Source organism: Amblyomma mixtum, chromosome 5 (genome assembly GCF_055824585.1).
Source record: "Amblyomma mixtum isolate Tamu chromosome 5, ASM5582458v1, whole genome shotgun sequence".
NCBI classification, from domain to species: domain Eukaryota; kingdom Metazoa; phylum Arthropoda; class Arachnida; order Ixodida; family Ixodidae; genus Amblyomma; species Amblyomma mixtum.
In genome coordinates, this window is record NC_143016.1 from 143,226,509 (window position 1) to 143,247,531 (window position 21,023).

Sequence of the window (21,023 nt, forward strand, 5' to 3'; positions counted from 1 at the left end):
ACAGCTGGTGCAAAAAAAACGATGACCTAGAAAATCGCTCTCGGAGAAATAACATTATCATACACGGCATTTCAGAAGATCCGAACGAAACCGCTAACACATTGTTGACGAGCATCTCATCTGTATTTACTGATAAGTTGAAGATTAGCTGCCCCAGTATTGAGCGCTTCCACAGGCTCGGTGTAGCTCGCAAGGGTTATATTCGTCCAGTTATTCTAAATCTTTCTAGCTTCACCGACAGAAGTGTGGTTTTCAAAAACGTGTCTAAACTCAAGGGCTCTGCCTTCTTCATTACAGAGGATTTTTCTGCAGGGGTTAGGTCCATTCGGAAAAAGATATGGGACGCATCAGTGTCTTTTCGTGACAACGGTTCTGTAGTGAAGTTAAGTTTCGATCATGCCTTCATTGACAAGGTTCGTTATAATTGGGATGAAAGTTCTAATTCATTGGTAAACGCGTATCATGATCCTCTTTGTTCTGGGCCTGCGTCCTTGACTGCCGCATCATCGTCTCCCTGACTTAGCTCTGGCCGTCCTGATAAGCTTGTCGTCTTAAATATTAACGCTCGCAGCATTGTTAAAAAATTTCCTGATTTACTTTCCCTTATCTCTATTCACTCTCCCCATATTATTGGCATAACGGAGACCTGGCTGCATAGTGGAATTTACGACTCCGAATTCACTCCACCAGGATTTGTTGCCGTGCGCTTAGACAGAAGTTGCAGTACTGGTGGAGGTGTGGCATTGCTGATCAGATCGGATTTGCGATTCTCAGTGTTACCTTCTCCCCCTGACACAGAATCCTTGTGGTGTAAAGTTTATCTAAACAATTATAGTATTATAATCAGTGTTATTTATCGTCCACCTGGCTCATCCGTTGATATCCTTCATGCTGTCGCAAATTTCATGAGCAAGATCGACATTGCTTCATCAAGATTTATCTGCATGGGAGACTTCAACACTCCTGGCATCCACTGGCCTTCGTTGTCTGCATTTGGTCGTGACATTGCAATTTGTAGAGAACTAATAAACATCTCCTTATTGTTTGGACTAACTCAGGTTGTATCTAATGCTACTAGGCTGAATTCCATTCTCGACTTAGTTTTTCTAAGCGCTTCTTTGGCCCATAATTCCTTCTCCTGCGAAGTAATTGACGGGCTCTCAGACCATAAAGGCGTGTTAGTTTCGCTCCCTTGTCCAGTCTCCAAATCACCCTATTTGTTTACTACTTTTCCTGACTTCACTCGTGCTGACGACAATTCCATCATTGATGTTTTAGCTGATCATTTCGATACGTTCTTTGCTTTCTCAGCAAGCCAAGACGTAAATTTTCTTGTTAATTACTTTGAATGTCTTGTCAACGATTGTGTCCAACGCTTTGTTCCTTTTAAAACTAAGAAAAAAAATACTAATGTTCCTTGGATGACTCGAGACATCTTGCATTTATCTCGTCGCGTTCGTAGGCTAAGGCGTTCTAGAAGAAGCAACGATCCCATAACCTTGGAGAGATTTCACAAGGCGAAAAAGGAATTTAATCTTAAGTTACATACGGCCAAAGATTTCTTTTTTCGTGTCCACCTGCGCGATCTGTTAAGAACTAACCCCCGAAAATTTTGGTCATCCATCTTACCTCGCGATACTTCATCCACTTCGTTCAGATTAGTTAATGACGTCATCAGTGAGCCGGCAGTAATATCAGATGCTTTCAACAAATATTTTCACTCAGTGTTCGTTCCCGATAACAATGTCATTCCACCGCTCACCAATATAATTTCTTCTTCAGCAATCAGTGATGTTGTGGTAAACCCTGATGGCATCCTAAATCTTGTAATAAACCTCGATGTTAAGAAATGTACCGGTCCAGATGGAATATACAATGCGTTCCTGGTTCGTTACTCCATGTGGTCATCGAAATACCTGTCCATCATATTCAATAAGTCTTTATCATCTGCTACTGTCCCTTCTTCATGGAAATTAGCCAAAGTGCTCCCTCTTTATAAATCCGGTGATAGGCAATGCTTGTCTAACTATAGACCGATTTCTTTGACATCACAATCATGCAAAATGTTGGAACACGTCATTCATAAACACATCATGCTTTTTCTTGAATCCAGTAATTTGCTATCTAACTTCCAGCATGGGTTTAGGCGCGGTTTTAGTACGGTAAAACAATTAACAGAATTCACTCATGATATATTACTTAACCTCGATATCGGCAACCAAGTTGATGCCATTTTTATAGATTTCTCGAAAGCGTTCGATACTGTTCTACATTCCAAACTTCTTGCTAAACTAAATGCTGTACTAAACAATCCTCACTTGGTTGATTGGATTTCTAGCTTTCTCTCATCCCGTTCCCAGTTCGTATCTTATAATTCTTCTCATTCCGCTGCTGTTGATGTGACGTCAGGAGTGCCTCAGGGTTCCGTCCTTGGACCGCTACTCTTTTTAATATATATAAATGACTTGCCACATAACATTTCTTCTAACATTCGTCTTTACGCTGATGACTGCGTTTTATACGAAGTAATTAATGGCCCTAATGATCATCGTCACCTCCAAGAGTCATTTGCTATGTTTTGTAGTTGGTGTAGTACCTGTCAAATGAGAATTAATTTCGACAAAACCGTCCTCATGTCCTTTTGTAACAAATCTTCCGTTTCCCATTTTAGTTACTCGTTCAATGGCCGTGTGGTAGACAGGGTCTCTCAGTATAAATATCTTGGTGTCATATTCACGCATAACATGTCTTGGTCTAAACACATTGATTACGTATGTAATAAAGCACTAAAAAAACTAGGTTATCTACGACGCACGCTACCCAATTCACCAAAAGACACAAAGCTACTGTTGTATAAATCTCTAATCCGCCCTGTTCTTGATTACGCAGCTGTAGTGTGGAACCCGTACAAGCAGTTTGAAATTAACATGTTAGAAGCAGTCCAGAAAAAAGCTGTGCGTTTTATATGTCATCGTTATGATCGCGATTTCTCACCCTCTTCTACACTTCTCTCATTGAATTTAACCACGCTCTCCGCCCGTCGCCACACTGATTCACTAAAATTCTTACATTGTATCGTCAATTCATCGGTAAGGCTCTCAGTTAACCACTACATTAACTTTGCACCTTTATCATCTACAAGAAGTCATCACGAGCTAAATTTAATACCGTATTTTGCACGTACTAATTTGTTCAAATTCAGTTTTTTTCCCCGTTCAATAGAAGCCTGGAATTCTTTACCTGGATCCATTCGTTCATCTCCAGTTCAAAGTTTTATAACTGCCATGGAAGACACATAATACCTGAATATTCCGACCGTGCCATTAACAGTTCCTTTTTTGTTTGTTACTTTTTTTGTGTTTTGAACTTCATTGTGGGCGATATTTTAGTGTAACGAGCGCGAAAAAATCTTTGGGTTGGGACTCACTTCAAAAACGTAGGAAAGTACTGCGTTTAAAATTATTTCATAATATTTTTCATTCTAGAACTGGAATAGACAGAACCAAATATATAGCCAACCCTGATTACGTGTCTTTACGTAGAGATCATTCACTTAAAGTTAAAGAATACAGGTGCCGGACTGACCTTTTTAAAATGTCTTTTTTCCCCAAAACGGTTTCTGAATGGAACAAGCTGCCTGAGGAAGTAGTGTCCATATTATCAAATGATTCATTTTCTTCCATGCTGTGACATTTTTTTGTGTATAATAATTCCGTGTTCTTTCTATCTCATTGTTATCTTTTTTTTTTGTAACCACCTGCACGCGGTGGCATTTGTGTGCTTTTTCTTCTACCCCCCCACTGTAATGCCAGCCAATGGCGCTGTGGGTATGATGATAAATAAATAAATAAATAAATAAATAAATAAATTGTGCTCACTTTGTACATATTGTTGTATTTTGTTACCTTTAGTATTTTGCTTTTTGTTTTTTTTCCCACTCCTGCCATAGCGCATATAATTGCGCTGCAGTATGTATAAATAAATAAATAAAATAAATAAATAACTAGTGTCTCCGACTGGACAGCAGAAACCCATGGGAACCAGGCCTAACACATACACAGAATACTGCGATAGCGCTTATAGACCCTTCTATTTTGGCGCACGTATGGCGTGACCGCGCCGGCAGCAAGGGTGGTATTGCTCCTACATGACGCGTCTTTAGATCTATAAAACGAGCAATGGCCAAAACTGAAGAATAATTCTTGAAAAACGCGTTGACATGAACATGAACATCCACGGACGCGTTAACTGCACAAATACGAAAGCCCTCGGGAGGCCTCACTTCTTAGCCGCGGGTGCATTTATAGCACTCCTTTTATGTAACGCTAGATTAATGAAGCAGGAACCATTGTTGAATACTCGAAGAGGATATGGTGTAAAACTGCGGACGAGGTGAAAAAAGCGAGTTGGAAAGATGAAGAGATATGGGAGTTCACTGAGTGGACACATAAGGCAATACAAGTGGTAGTCGCGGCCGCTGGCTTTAGCCGGTGCCATCGACCTGCGTCGTGTCATGCTTGAGATCGGCGACTTTGTAACATGCCGCATCTGTCGGCGAGCAATATCTCCTCTCAGCTGCGCTTTGCATTCGTATTGTTGATAATCGTGCACGTTTCAGTTTTTCTCTTTGCAAGCCGCCGCGGTGGCTCAGTGGCTATGGTGCTCGACTGCTGGCCCGAAAGACGCGGGTTCGATCCCGGCCGCGGCGGCTGAATTTCTTTGGAGGAGAAATTCGAGGCCCGTGTACTGTGCGATGTCAGTGCACGTTAAAGAACCCCAGGTGGTCGAAATTTCCGGAGACCTCCACTACGGCGTCTCTCATAGCCTTAGTCGCTTTGGGACGTTAAACCCCATAAACCAAACCAAACCAGTTTTTCTCTTTGCGGCATAAGATACTTCGAAGTGAATATCAGCTAATGAACTCGTACACTTGCTCATATCCATCTACTTCGTTTGCGACCGCTGGCAATTCCTGCTGATGATTTTTAGCGTGCGCGAGTTCTCCCATGCTTTTACTATTATGCAATGCTGCACGAGGCGGCCCGGGTAATCATCTAAAAAAAGTTTCGGCAGCCTATTGCAAAGTCCCTACATAGCTGAAACCGGATGTCGATGACATCCACAAACCTTAACTGAGTGTGTCTAAGCATCTTTTCTGTTTTTGCAATTATTTGCTTTGTTCTAGGTTGTTTCCTTCAAATACACTCCGGCAGCAGCGGCCACTTCGCATGAACCGTGAAGTGGCTTTACGTCACACCGTATTCAACTTTCCAGTCACATGACAGGTCACATGACGGTCGTAGTGTAGTGACCTTGACCTACCGTATCATGACCAAACGATCGAATCATCCGGATAGCAGCCGAGGCGCTATGAACACCTCGACACAAGAAGTGGGCGGCAGCTGTTTTGAACCACTTGAGCATGATGTCGCAGCTCCCCGCACGAACCGTCACCACATCTAGGAACTCTTTACTCGATCGAGTCTTCCGAAACAAAATTAGTGAAGGACACCTAGCACACAAAAACCCACAGAGTCCGAACCAAATGACGTCACAACGGAGCAGCTACAACGCAGCAGGTGGAAAAGCATACAGTGGCTGCACTGCAACGCTTCAAGCCCATTGGTTCCCATGCACTACCATCACTGCAAGGCATCATCGCAACATACCACACTGATTGCTCCGACACAGTAACGTCGTCAGTGACAGCGCACGCATGTAAAACGCACTTGGTAAGAGAAGTAGACAAATAATAAGGAATAAACCATATAACGCGATGGCGTAAGGAGCACGTTCGACTCAAAAACCACGCGTCGCCTGTCGTCCTGCTACTGTTGGAGAAACCCCAGAAGTTCTACATAACGCTGATAAAACTAAAGCCGAAGCTTAGCTGTCCTCCTATTTTTTACGCTTGCCACAGCAAACAGCTTTCCCTGAATTTCGCGTTATGCAAATATACCTGCACTGTGAGTTTCTTCCTCTCTTACTCTTCTGGTCCACAAGAGGACACCGCCATCCAGAACGAAAAGGAACAAGGTAGCCAAGCTGGCCAGTTTTTGACTGTTGCTATCGAGCTTCTCTAATACCTAAGCATGCCAAGGAAAGAGAGGTTTATTGAAGAGAAGGGCACATAGGTCGCCCTGAATAATCATCGCCTGGCCCGCTACTCTGCACTGGCAAAGGAGGGAAGGGAAAGAAGCACGAGGGTTATGCTCGGTGATGATGTAGATGGAAGAGAGATGCGAATATATAAAACCACATCAGGGAGGCGGCTAGTTGCAACCGCGATTCAAGGCCCGTGCTGCGCAACCAACGTAGAAGTACCCGCATGGCATGAAGAGGTTTCCATTCCTGTGCCCAGGCACCTAGTACGAGACGTGCACGAGACTTTGCCAAGGAAGCAGTAAACGCAGGAATAGTTCAAGACACGCACCAAACAGGCCATTCAGTCGGATTTGGCATTACTTGCTTCTATTTGTATCCGATTTTATCCAAACAAAAAGCCTTTTTACGATAACATTGAATTTTTCTGCTCAAATAGCGCACTCAGGAGTTATGATATTCTTCTTTTATTACTCAGTAATGTCGGCAAATATCGACACGGACTAAGTGACTCGAAAGTTTCTACCGCTGAAATTGTGTTGAGGACGCGGACAAGCGGGTATTTTTTTGTGGGGTGAAGGTGCGGGTGGGGGAGAGCGAGTGCATTTCCCGAACTGAAGATGACGTTGAAGAAGGAAAGGATGAATGCGAGTATTTGGCCAAAAACTAGTCACAGCCCACACATAATCGACTGCCGAATGGCTAAAACACCGGAACGTCGCGTACTTTTCCGCTACCTACAAGAGTGGGAGGCTTGGGTTGACCGCCTGGACAAGATCTTTTCCTTGGCCACTCCCCTGGGCCCGTGCTCATCGTCTTCGGGACTTAACTCGCTCACTCTCATGAACCCGGAACCGGACATGGGTCGTTTCTTTAAATATTTTATACCTATTTCTGGCGATAAATGTGCGGCCTAAAATGTTTTAAATGTTGCGCTACGTTGTGTAATTTCACACATGTTCTTTTGCGGCTGCTGCATCACGACGCCAATAAACTAGCTTCATTGTCGTGTTCATTATTCCAATAGCTCCTGCTCCCCCGTGTGGCCGCTTGCTTCCTCAACTCCGCTGCCTAACGATGAGGTTATCGCAATCGATGCAAGATATAATTTTCTCCTCAGTTTTAAACTACACCTTTTGCTTTGCATTTTATTCTCGATTCAACGCTTGCTAATGACCTTCGTATCTTGCGCTAATATTTTTTTTAGGGCGAGAACTCTACTCATCGGGGCACAACTTCCGATTTCGATGTGGATGATAAAATGTCCTTCAATGCCTCACAAGATCGAACCGAACTTAAGTGCCTGGTGGCATGGCCCAAGCTATGGTAGTATGATCCCGTGATCATATGGCTATGACCATTGGGCGCATGAACTTGCCATTGACATTGCCACTTGATTTCAGACAATGGAGACCATTATTAACAAAACTTTCGTTCCTGCAACTAGGCTCAAGCCACATTGAACCCAGCTATTTTTTCTGGTATACCGACCAAAGTAGAACACTGGGAAAAAAAGTAAAATACATACACTCCCCATTTTCTGCACTATGTGCAGCTGATCAATACCCTAAATGTATTCAGCATGCGTTGCATGCATTTCACTTTCCAAATGTATTTTGTGCAATTTACACGCACCCCTCAGTGAATTTTACTGTTTTACTTTAAATCACGTGCTGCATAGCGGTTGCCCTAGAGAATGATGTAATCAAATATTTTGAAATAATCAGCTGTTTATTTATTTATTTATTATCTCAAAGGCCCCGGTTGTGGGGAATTACATGAGGGATGGGCGGATTACATGCAGATTATATAAAGATTAGAGACATAAAGATTACTGATTACATAAAGATGGCCTCAATCTTTTTCTTGAAGTCGATGCAGTTGACGATGAGTACGGCTTCCGGCGGCAGATCGTTCCAGTCCCGAGATGATATGACAAAAAAAGAACGGAAATGAGATGTAGTTCTTGCAGCGGGTGGGTATACGGTCTTGATGTGGTTGTTGCGGCTAGAAGGACGATGAGCTGTTGATATGATAGATGATCCTAAAGGTGAATGATAGAACTTGTGGAGTAGGCATAGTCGAGATATTTTTCTTCTAGTTTCAAGGTTATGTAAGGATGCTCTGGATTTTAAAGAGGACACGCTAGTATAGTAAGAGTAGTCACAATAAATAAAACGGATAGCGCGGTTTTGAACGTTTTGAAGGATTATAGAAAGGTTAGATTGATGAGGATCCCATACTGCTGATGCGAATTCTAGTTTAGGTAGAACGAATGTTTTATAAGCTAATAATTTGATAGAAGGGGTAGCAAAACGAAGATTTCGACGTAGGAAGCCAAGGGTGCGGTTAGCGTCGTTAGCGATGTTCGTGATATGCGGAGACCATGTTAGGGTGTGAGTTAAGGTGATGCCAAGATACTTACAGGAAAGAACAGATGATACTTCAGAACTGAAAAGAACATATTTTGAGGGAATATGGGATTGCCCGCGATGAAAAGAAATCATACATGTAAGGGACATTAGCCAGTGCTAGCACCAAGTTTCGATTTCGGTTTGATCAGTTTGGAGGGTGTCAGAGTCAGTTCTGCTGGTAATAGGGCGGTAGATAACACAACCGTCGGCAAATAATCGGATGTTCGAGTTGACGTTAGAGGGAAGATCGTTAATGTAGATTAGAAAAGCAAGGGTCCAAGCACTGTGCCTTGTGGTACACCTGAAGTAACGGGGGAAACAGGTGACGATGATTTGTTAGCGTAGACAAATTGCTCTCTGTTGGTCAAAAAATTTTGTAGCCATTCTAACACCAAGTGGCTAAGGCTAAGACGTGAAAGTTTTAGTAGTAATCTTTTGTGGGGTACCTTATTGAAAGCTTTTTCAAAGTCAAGGAAGAGCATGTCAACGGGAATGTTTAAGTCAAGATGAGAACGAAGATCATTAATAAAAAGGGCTAGTTGGGTGTCACAGGAAAGTCCTTTTAGGAAGCCGTGTTGGTTAGGATGAAAAAACATGACCGAAACTAAAAATTTAATTTAACGATGTGACAATAAATAACATGTTCCATTAGTTTTGAACAAATGCTCGTAAGAGAAATAGGGTGGTAGTTTTTACATGAAAACGATGAACCTTTTTTGGGGACTGGAACGATCTTACCGATTTTCCAGTCTTGCGGAAGCACGTCTGATGATAATGACTGTTGAAAAAGATGGCAAAAATGACACTAACCACGTTTTTAGTATTTTTTAGCACTTTAGAGTTCAAGCCATCAATGTCAGATGACGATGACACTTTCAATGATTCAATTAGTTTCCTAATTGTTTCCTAATTAGTTTCTGAGCCAATGCGCTCGAATATACATTTAGGTACCTAATCCAAATTTACACTATGTTAGAGCCTGAGATTTACACTGTTCTTGTTAAACACCAGGGAAACTCAAGCAGCATTGCCACTCAAGTCTATCTACCTTGTACTTAACGTATAATTGCGAGATAAATGTAGAATATTCATAGTAAGATACTGTCGTGAACGAATTTACGGGGACGGTCTAACGGTCTGACCTAGCGACGCGTAAATCTTGCTTTTAAACTTTGTCCTGCGCTCGCAACAAGTAGTTTAGACTGCCAAAGAAATCTAAAGAGATGCGTTGTTGAGAATAGTTTTGAGGCAGCTGCGCAATAATATGATTCTGTTACCAACATATTGATGGGAAATGTCTAATATTATGATGCATAGCAAAACCTTGCTTTTAAACTTCATTCTGCGATCCAACCGAGTAGTTATCACTGCCATAGAAAACTAATGGGGTGTGTTGTTGGTAATAATTTTGAGGCAGCTGCCCAATAATATAAGATTCTGTCGCGAAAATATTGATGGCAATAGTCTAATCCTATGATGCGTAGCAAAACCTCGCTTTTAAAGTTTGTCCACCGCTCCAACCGCGTAGTTAAGTCCCATCGAAAACTAATGGGGCGCGGTGTTGTATATCTTTGACGCAGCTGCGAAATAATAGATTCTGCTACGAAAATAGTGATGGGAGTCGTGTAATCTTATGGTACGTAGCAAAACCTTGCTTACAAAATTTGCCCCGCTCTTGAACAGAGTAGTTATGACTGCCACAGAAACATATAGGGTGTATTTTTTTAAATAAGCAGCAATGAACTTTTAGCGTGCCGAAGACAGTCCTGCGGGTATATTGATTGTTTTGATTTGATTTTAAGATGTTCGAAAAAATTTCATCTATAAACAACGTCCCGTAGAAAAAAATTGAGCTTGCAAAGAATTGTTCGGTATGATTTCTTCTTCTATGTTACACAATAAGCCATTTAGGAGAACAGTAGCGCCATTACTAGTAGTAAACATCCACAGTGGGAGCAGACAGGAACTGTCTGCAATTATTGGTCTGCTTAATCTTTTTTTTCTGGATTGCGGAAGTGCTAATATTTAATTACTGCTTGTAGTGGTCGCACTGTCTCTAAATGATCTCTCGTTGGTGATGTCGGCTGGCTTTCGAGTAAAGGCTGACAAACTGGAACAATGCGTCGATTTTCATGCTGTCTTTCCAGCGAAGGCGCACCATCTTTGGCATCCTAGTCACGGAGGCGCGCAATGGTAGAGCAAACATCTGCTGGACTATCAAGGCGTTCAGGCGTAGCCCGCTCCTGAAACTTTCTCTGGGTTTAGCGCGGTGGTACGTGAGGAGAAATTCTCCTTTTGTGCTGCGGCCTCTACATCGGCAGTAAGAAACATCGAGCGTGCGTACTCCATTTAACCATTCTTCTAGTCCCCAAGACGCACCATGATCATTAGGAGTTACGTTTGCTCGATGCCGTTGGAGTGCCCAACGTATAATAGGTGTCCGCCGCACATCACTACGTGGTTACCTTGTATATTATACGTATTTTATTTTATGCCAGCTCCAGGCTCGCTTCTTTCATGGGTGTATATTGTGCCCAGAGCAATGAAGCTGAGGCAAGCTTTCATCCACAAATGGTTTTAATTTGGCATGGCAGCAACGTTATTCAGAGCACAATTTTCTGGTCTTGAGCCGGATGTGATGGCGCTTCGTTATGCACGCTCTGTGATCCAGTGTAACATGGCAACACCTGTAGAGACAGCCGGATCTCCAGCTATTTCAGGTGACCTCCGATTTATTTGTGCTCCTGTGCCTTATTATGCAGCGAACTTACCAAAAGGTCACGTCTAATCACAGGCTTATCAGCCGTCCAAAATCGTGCCTTTTTCTAACTGTCGCTCAGTCATGAGGAGCTACAGCACATTAAAGGCGGCAGTAGCGTGAGGTAGCTAAAGGTTTGATCGCCAGTAGCAGCTTAACAAAAGGACAACCTAGATTTCTTTATCGCTAACAATCGTCGCGTTCTAATACTCGAGCACTCTTCCGACAGCCACTGGACTAGGCCCAATGCGTCTGTGTGAGAATCCTTTGTTTCACTCGACAGCGTAAGGAGCTTGCTTTTCTGAAAACCCGGCGTTGGCCGCCGTCCTGCGTCAGTCGGAAAAAAATTCAAGCTTGTGGAAAAATGAGAATACAGAAGCAAATCATTGAAAGAAAACAGTCGCCATTCAGTTTCGAATCGGGGCCCCCACCATACCAGGCGGGCACGCACTGCATAGGCCACGACCGTATGCTTGCGATGTTTACTGATGTTAGTAATTAAAAAATAAGACAAATATAAATATGCTAAATATGTTAGACACCAGAAATGCACGGAATGAAAAGATGTTATTTATTTATTTTTATTTATTTACAGAAGACTGCTGGCTTTATTGCAAAGCCTTAAGCAGGAGTGGGTGTAAAATACACTTTGACAAAAAGAAAACCTCCTTGAGGCACACGCAACTCAGCACACAATACCGAAAAAAATGAGCGACGAAAAGAAACAACATTACACAATATTAGACGAATCTCGCGTCAAAATGAGCACTGGGGGAAAGAAAAAAAAGGAAATGTTGAATGCTGCAAAATTGTTACAAATTCCTAAGCGACGCCGTAAACGACTCCACAGTAGAAGCCTCTACAATATTCGCTTTGAGGACATTCCATTCCCGCACAGTACGGGGGAAGAAAGAATTCTTGTATGTTTCAGTGTGGCATGAGTATTCCTTCACTTTTAAAGAATGGTAGGATCGTGTCGAACGACCCGGGACGAGCTCAATGTACTTGCTGCTGTTAATTCCTAATTATGGTTATGGTGCCAATTTTGCTGAAACAAACTTTGTGCATGAATATGTAGTGGCTTGGTGTGTCGAACTGCGTAGCCTAGGTACTGAGTGGTATTTGGTAACCGATAAATGTGACTGATGGTTGGTGATTGGTAATGTGGTCAGTAACTATGTTAGTCAATGACCGTGATCGGTAATGTCATTTTGAATCGGTGAACGGTCAGAAAGAAATGCGAAGAAGTTAAATGGACAAAAAAGAGGACATGGAGGAGGGAAGAAAAATTGACGGCTGATTTGCATAATTAGCCCAAGTGCAAATCAGGTGCGCTATCTGTTAGTTTTTCCCTTCAGCTCCGGTGTTCAGATTCAATATACATGGACGACAGTTGTTCGGATAGCGGTAATGGTTTAACGTTCATATATAAACGGAAACGGACATTCTATCCATTCAGAGCTCACTGGAAATGTTCCTACCACTCCTGGTGCAGTGGCGCACCTGCCATGCGATGCACAAGTGCCCTTCTCTGGCAGCTGCTGGCAGCGGTGGGACTTGGGTTGGGTTGAGAATCAGTTTGATTTTTCCGCGCAGCCTCTCGTGATTGAATGAGCCGCCACCTGAAGCGGTGGGCGGATTTATATATATATATATTGCCACGTATCATTGTAGTGTTTGTTCGTTCACGCTCAAGGCTGCAGGAAAGGGCTGTTATCATTTTTGTTCGTGGCGCGAGAAGCGACCAGACTAATCTCGATTGTTCGCAGCCATGAAAGGCTGCACCTAGGTTTTTCCAGATTACCGTAGATGATCTTGACCTGTTATCTGGAAGTTTCCTTGCCGGCTTTAAATTGAGCGATGCCGCGAGCGGCGGACATTCGTAGTTCGACGATTGACGAGCACGCTTGTTGCTTACGCAACTGCCGTGCTGTTTAGCTCTTTTGCAGGAGCAAGGGAGCCCAATAAAGGGCTTCGTTTGCAAGTCTTTCTTGTGTCTTCCTGACCACTGGACTGCCGTCACTACAACGTGACATCTGGTGGAGGTGCTGGGTAGCCTTCCAGGTACCGGACAACCCCTGCAAGTCGTGACGCCAGCCCTTTGAGTTATTCGCCGGAAGACCTGACTCCAGTCTACCACGCAGCCTCTGGAGTCTCCAACCATGACTTACGCCGCAGCAGTGCGCCGTCCTGTACCTCGACGACGGGACCCAAGCCCCTATCGCCCTTAGCCAGCTGCGCTGGAGCGCCGCCCTCTCGCCCCAACTCGCCCGTCCTACGAGCGTCGTACACGGCCGAGGAAATGCGTCGAGTGGAGAACACCCGACCAGCGCCGCCCACAATGCTTCCACTGCGGAGAAGCCGGTCACATTCTCCGGTACTGCCCATACAGGAGAATGGGCATCCGAGGGTTCCCTTACGACGCCCCACGACCCCGACCCGGCCAGCCACCAGCCGAAATTGAGGATTTTTTGCGTCGGGAAGGATACTCATCGCCGAGCCGCCTATCGCGTTCTCCGTCGCCATCGTCACCGCGCTAAGTATCTCCTAGCCGAGGCTACGCAGTGCGTGGACGCTTCCCCAGCCTCCAAAGGTTAAACTGAATAAAGCAGCCTCTGGAGGTGAGGTTGCTTCTGAGCGCAAGGACTAAGATCCTCCATCGACGAAAACAGAAGACCATGCCCCCTACGACGACGACGAACCATACGACAACGACGAACCCTACGACAACGACGACCCCTACGACAACGACGACCCCTACGACAACGACGACCCCTACGACGACGACGGCCCCTACGACGACGACGACCCCTACGAAGACGACGATCCCTACGACGACGACGACTACTACGACGACAAATACGACGACAAAAACTACGACAACACCGACGACGACGACGACACGGCCAGACTTAAAGCTTTTACCGCTGCCCTTACACGTTATTAGGAACGCTAAAGGACTCTAAGTTCACGAAGCATTCGCCGTGTTTAATTTCATTATAAAGCATCGGGACGATGCTTGTTTGGAAGGGGGGTAATGCCACGTATCATTGTAGTGTTTGTTCGTTCACGCTCAAGGCTGCAGGAAAGGGCTGTTATCATTTTTGTTCGTGGCGCGAGAAGCGACCAGACTAATCTCGATTGTTCGCAGCCATGAAAGGCTGCACCTAGGTTTTTCCAGATTACCGTAGATGATCTTGACCTGTTATCTGGAAGTTTCCTTGCCGGCTTTAAATTGAGCGATGCCGCGAGCGGCGGACATTCGTAGTTCGAAGATTGACGAGCACGCTTGTTGCTTACGCCGCCACCGAGTGATCCAGTTTTTTTGCGGGCGCAAGTCAGCCCAAATAAAGAGCTTCGTTTGCAAGTCTTTCTTGTGTCTTCCTGACCACTGGACTGCCGTCACTACAACGTGACAATATATATATATATATATATATATACTACAATGAAAAAACTTCCTCGACTGCTGATAACATAAGGAAAGTGTTGAAGTACACTTCTTAGAGAAACATTTGTTTACCGACGGTTTCGGACGGTGGACCGTCCTTCATCAGGGTAAGGTTGTTTGTGAACAAAGAAGATCCACTTGCTCACGGCACCGCACACAGATGGAGAGGGAAAGACGCTCTCCTTTGAGGAAACAAAACAAAACACGAAAAGCAAGACAGTGGCGGACAAGGGTGTTCCTGCCGATTAAGGGGAAAATGAGGGCTGCAAAGCGAGCAGACAAAAAAAAAAAAAAGAGCGAATTAAAGAAAGGGGAAAAGAGGGGGTGGGGGGAAGGCAAGGAGGCAAAAGGTTGTAGCGGAAGTGGAGAGGGGTGAGCTGTCTGCGAGGAAAACCGTTGAGAAGAAATATTGTGGGCGGAGGCTTCCTTCGGCGGGAGCGGGATGTTCGAACACGCGGGAAGAAAACATTATCGCGCCCGTTGCATCACAGTGCCAACCGCCCGACAGAAGTGTAGTTACTGGCTGTTTGAATGTGAGTTACGGCGGCGGCGCGATCACATCGACGGAGAGTTAACCGGCCAGACGCCGGACGGAAACCTGATCCCGTGGCTGGGCCCCGCGGAGACCCAGCGCCAGCCCCCGGCCGCTACTCGTCAGCCGCGCGCCCCCTCGCAAAGACACAGCGCCGCCGACGAGGTGCCCTTTCCATGGAGCGAAGTGGGGGGCAGAGCAACGAAAAAACGAAAGAGAGGGCGTACGCAGAGCAGGAAAAATAAAATAAAAAAAACAACAAGAAAACAAAAGAAGAAAAAAGAAAAGAAGGGAGAAAGGAAAGAAAAGGAGGCATGAGAACTTGCAAAAACGTGAAAAAAGGGGAGGGGGGGCAGGGTGGCTTGCTAAGTACCTCCCTCATCTACCTCACCTTTTTGAAAAACACGAAGTAGCCCAAATTCACTTACGGCCCCTTGTTAGCGCCCTGCGCCTTCGTAAGGCGGGCAAGTAGAAAATTGGGCTATCTAGCTGGACGACCGACGAACGGAATTCACAGTGATCCACGACCATATTAGTGTATAGCAACACTCCTTATCCTCGTTCGCAAACCAATGTAATGTATTGAGTATCATTCTTTTCGTTGTATTTGAAATGGCATTTAAAAAAGGGGGGGGATGGAAGGCCCCCTTATGGTTTACTGCAGAAGTCGTTTCAGCAGCAATGTTTGGGCATAAGGAAGAAAAGAAAGGTTGGGGTAGGAGACAGGCGGCATGTAGACGCAAACACTCAAAATGGCATGACCTCAGGCGATTCAGTCGAAGAGGCTGTGAATCTCACTGGGCCTCTGATTTCTGAAGTGCGGAGAGAGCTCCGGGGTTCTCATTTATACCTGCCTGCACCGTATTAAATTTGAAAATAAAGTATGACTCCCGTTGTTCCCGCTCACGGGTATTTTTGAAACCGCTCTGTAGTAGAGTGACTTTAATTTTGTCGAAATCATGATTTTCTTGACGGACGTGTTTCGACAGGGGGAGGAGAGGAAGTGATTTGGTATGCGCGCGGTGATTATTGAATCGAATTCGGAAGGGATTCTCGGTCTGGCCAATGTATTGCATTTGACAGTTGCCGCACTCGAGCATGTACAGTACGTTACTACTGTCACAATTCAAGTTCTCTCGAATGGAGTGTTTGAAATTAGAATGTGTGCTCTGAGCCAACGTCGTTTTCTGCATGTGCTTGCAAACTTGACACCGATTCTTCCCGCAAGGCACGCAACCTACAGGCTCTTGTTTACCGATAGTAGAGTCAACCACATAATTTTGCAAATTTTTTGGTCGTCGGTAGGTGACCCGTGGAGCCGTTGGGAAAATCTTTGAGAGTCGGTCGCTTTGTTCGATGATGTTAAAATGTTTTCTTAGAATTTTGTTTACATTCGGAAGGTTGTTCGCAAACGTTAAGACTAGATAAGAGCGGTGTTCATTGGGAGCTGCTGACGCGGGATCCCCAAACAGTTCGTTACGATTTCTCTCTTCCGCTTTTCTAATTGCATCGTCTACAATAGAGAGCGGATAGCGCTGATGATTCAAAACCTCCCGCATACGATTAGAATTATCCTTAAAATCTTCTGAGCGTGAGCACACTCGTTTGAATCTGATGGCCTGAGAGTATGGAATAGAGGTTTTGCTGTGGCGTGGGTGGCAGCTCTTGTAATGGAGGTACTGTTGTCTATCAGTGGGCTTCCTGTAGACACTGGCGATTAAGATGCCCTGTTCTATTCGAATCAAGACGTCCAAAAAGTTAATTTGATTGGTCGAATAGGTGTACGTAAAAGAGAGGTTTGGATGTATGTTGTTAAATGATGAGATAAACTGGATGAGCTGGTCCTCAGTGCCGGTCCATACCATGAATATATCGTCTAGGAAGCGTCTGTAGAAAGCCGGTTTTGTTGGATATGACCTGAGAAAGTCCGATTCAATGCTGTTCATGAATATGTTGGCATAGTTTGGCGCCATCTTTGTGCCCATAGCGGTGCCACTCGTTTGTAGCGAGGGAACCAGCATTCAATTTCGCCCCATCCACCTCCAAGCCACCGGCCAGTGGGCACCAATTGGAACACTCTGCTGCGCGAAAGCCCACCACCCGAAACAGTTGTTGCGGATCACAGGAGGCGCCGCTGGATTTTGCACCTGAGACCTGCAGTCCAACTTTGAGCGTATCAGCGTCTCCTAGAGCAACTGAAGCTCAAACGGCCGAAAGACGCCGACGAACACTTGACATCGGGAGCGGCTGTGCGGAGAACCCTTCGACCCCGAAATCGAGGTATGACCTCAGGCGACGCTGCGGCTCCGCCCAGCGAGTGAGACAGGAATGACGGTGTGATCGCGCTCAGCCGCCCACTCCCCCCTCAGCTGCTGCTACACACTCTCGAATTTTTTTTAAATTAAGAAAAATAATAGACAAAAGGATCAGGCACGAGCTCCACATAAAGTCGCTTAAAATATACCTAAAATCAAATACGGTGCCCAAGGGCCTTTCCGTGTCCTTAACGCCGTCGATGAACAATCTCTCGAAAACCAATAGCCTAGCTTGGAGCCAAGTTCTGCTTAACGCATCCCTAAACCTTCTGAAAATAACTATAGACCATTGCAAAGAGATGTTGGCATCTGAGCCGTGAGGAGAGGCGAGCTCGTCAAAACGTGGTACTTTAGGATATGGAGACTCAAGAGCTTGAGTTCTTTCAGTCGAGCAAGACTAAGCAAATCTGGAATAACAAATGCAAGAAATTCTCGCGAGATAACATCCAGCTTGAGGAAGGAAGAGAGAGCGCCGTGGCATCGAAACAAAGAGAGGACAAAATACAACCTATATACACACGCATGCCTGCAAGCGATCATGCAACCCCATTTAATCAAACATTGGAGGGTTCGGATGTACAGGAGAACATTATTATTCTCTCAAACGCACCCCTTAGCAAAGAGGAAAAATCGGTATTGTCACGTGGACTGAAATTCTGTCCAAATACTGGCCGATATGACGAATACAAATTACTAAAGGATCTCGACAATTTTTCTCGAAATCTGAGACTCCAGGAGTACTTTTCTGATAAGCCGAACCAAAATTACAACTCATTCCCTCCCTCTCAGGAACAGTGGACACCGAGATCCGGTAGGGATAAACACCTGGACATGTATCTAAATGCGATTCAACGAGACATCATTCAGGCCTTCGAGGCACACAAACCGGGACCACCGAATCTTTCCAGGGAAGAGCGTGACGCCTTGGAATTACTCAGCAAGCGAACGGAGGAGGAGGATATAGAAGAGGAAAGGCAGGGAGGTTAACCGAAATAATAATCGGTTTGCTACCCTACACGGGGGGAAGGGGGTGAGGGGATAAAAAAAAGAAAGAGAAAGGAGAGTAACAGAAAATTGAAGTCACTATAAAACGTCACTGTTCGTTAAAGTCACAGCCTATCGTGCGGGCCAGAAGTTCTCAAGAAGCGGAGCAGTGCCTTGCAGGCCTTCTCCGCCGACGACCGCCGCGGCCAGGGGCCGAGAATCTTCATTTCCGTGAAAGGGCGTGTATCTAGGCGCTCCAGCGCACGGCTGAGAGACTGCCTTTCGGTGGTGTAGGCAGGGAAGTCACAAAGAATGTGGGTTATGGTCTCGTCTTGCCCGCAGATGGAACATGAAGGACTATCAGCCATACCGATTAAGAATGAGTAGTGATTGGTGAACGCTACACCAAGCCAGAGGCGACACAGCAAAGTTTCTTCTCGTCGTGGTAGGCCTGATGGTAGCCGGAGCTTCAGGTCTGGGTCCAAGGATTGTAAACGGGAATTGCAAAATTGGCCGGAATTCCACGCGGCAAGCGTCATGTCCCGCGCAAGTGCGCGAAGCCTGCTCGCTGCATCCGATCTCGAAATGGGGATCGATACAAAATCGCCGTCGTCGTGCGCAGTTCGCGCGACCTCATCCGCGCGGTGATTACCTGCCATGCCGCTGTGCCCCGGTAGCCATTGGTAGATAATGTCATGCCCTTTGTTGATGGCAGAGTGATGTAGCTGTCGAATTTCTGCGACCAGTTGTTCATGGGCTCCACGGCGAAGAGCAGCTTGTAAGCCTTGGAGGGCAGCTTTCGAATCGGTGAAAATAGACCACCGCTGAGGGCGCTGCTGACTGATGCATTCAATGGCGACACGAAGACCGGTGAGTTCTGCACCCGTCGAAGAAGTGCGGTGACCTGTCCTAACTCTAATTTCTGTAGTGCTTGCGGATATGACGACGGAGCCAGAAGAAGATATAGGGTTCACTGAGCCGTCGGTGTAAACGTGCACCCGGTTTGCATGGTGCTCATGTAAATATTCAAGGGTGACTTGTTGTAGTTCTGTCGGCGATAAGTCTATCTTCTTCCTGATGCCAGGTATCGAAAGAAGCACACGGGGATTATGCAGGCTCCAAAGTGGCGAGGACGGTCTAGAGGCAGGTGTAAACTGGGACGGCAGAATGGCGGGATGTGCGTCAATGACATCTGTAAACGATGTGCGCGGCCTGGTAATAGGAAGACTGGCAAGATGGTGAGAGGGAACCCGGGAAATGTGCCGGAAATGTGCCCTCAGTGCGTCAACTGTTAAGTAGGTAGGGATTGGATGCTCCTGGGCGATAAGTACAGATGCGGCCGTAGAGGCACATTTTGGCAATCCTAGGCAAGTCCGGAGAGCTTGAGCTTGAGCGCTCTGCAGACTTCGTATGTTTGTTTTTCGAATATTTCCAAGTACAGGGAGGCTGTAGCGAAGAAATCCCATGAATAAGGCGTTGTAGAGCTGCATCATCGACCGCACCGACGCTCCCCACGACTTTCCCCCAAGAAAGGCGAGAACGTGAGAAATCGCTGTCAGTCTCTTTTTCATGTATGAGATATGAGGGGTCCATGATAGATTTCGGTCGATGATTACTCCCAGAAACCGATGGCTCTTTACGTAGGGTATTGCTGTGCCGTTTATGCATACGGTATAAGGAGACATGTTCTTTCGTGTAAAGGCAACCAGCGAGCACTTTTCGGTTGAAATCTGTAGGCCTTGCTGGCGAAGGTAGGCAGCAAGAATACTTGACGCCTTTTGAAGTCTCGCTCGAACTTGTGGGCGCGTAACTCCAGATGCCCAGATACAGATGTCATCCGCATATATTGAGAGTTGCGCCGACTGTGGTAGCATATCGACAAGCCCGACAAGTGTAAGGTTGAACAGCGTTGGGCTGAGCACTCCACCCTGCGGGACTCCACGGGAAGTGAAATGAGAAGATGTTGGGCCTTCCTCTGTCTGCACAAAGAGAGATCTGTTGGATAAATAACTACGTATCCAGCAGAATACGCGGCCACCAAGCTCGGCAGTTTCCAGAGCGTCCAAAATAGCCTGGTGGGTTACATTGTCGTATCCAGAAAAATATATCCAGGAGGGATACCGCCAACTCAATAACTCCAATTTCTATCGCTTGATTTCATCAGACCCCACCACTGAGCACAGCAAAATTATAGAAAAAACCTTGAAACAACTCACCGATGAAGGTGAATTACCGCCACAAGTAAGAAAGGCGCTGACGCCATTAAATGCGTCTCCAGGGCGCTTTTACATGCTCCCAAAAATACATAAAGAAAATCATCCGGGTCGACCGATCGTTTCCGGCATTGGCGCACTCACGGAACCACTCTCCAGCTACATTGATTCTCTGATTAGGCATATCCCTCCTAAACACACATCTTACATTCGTGACACTACTCATTTTCTAAAAGAATTAAATCAATTTACTG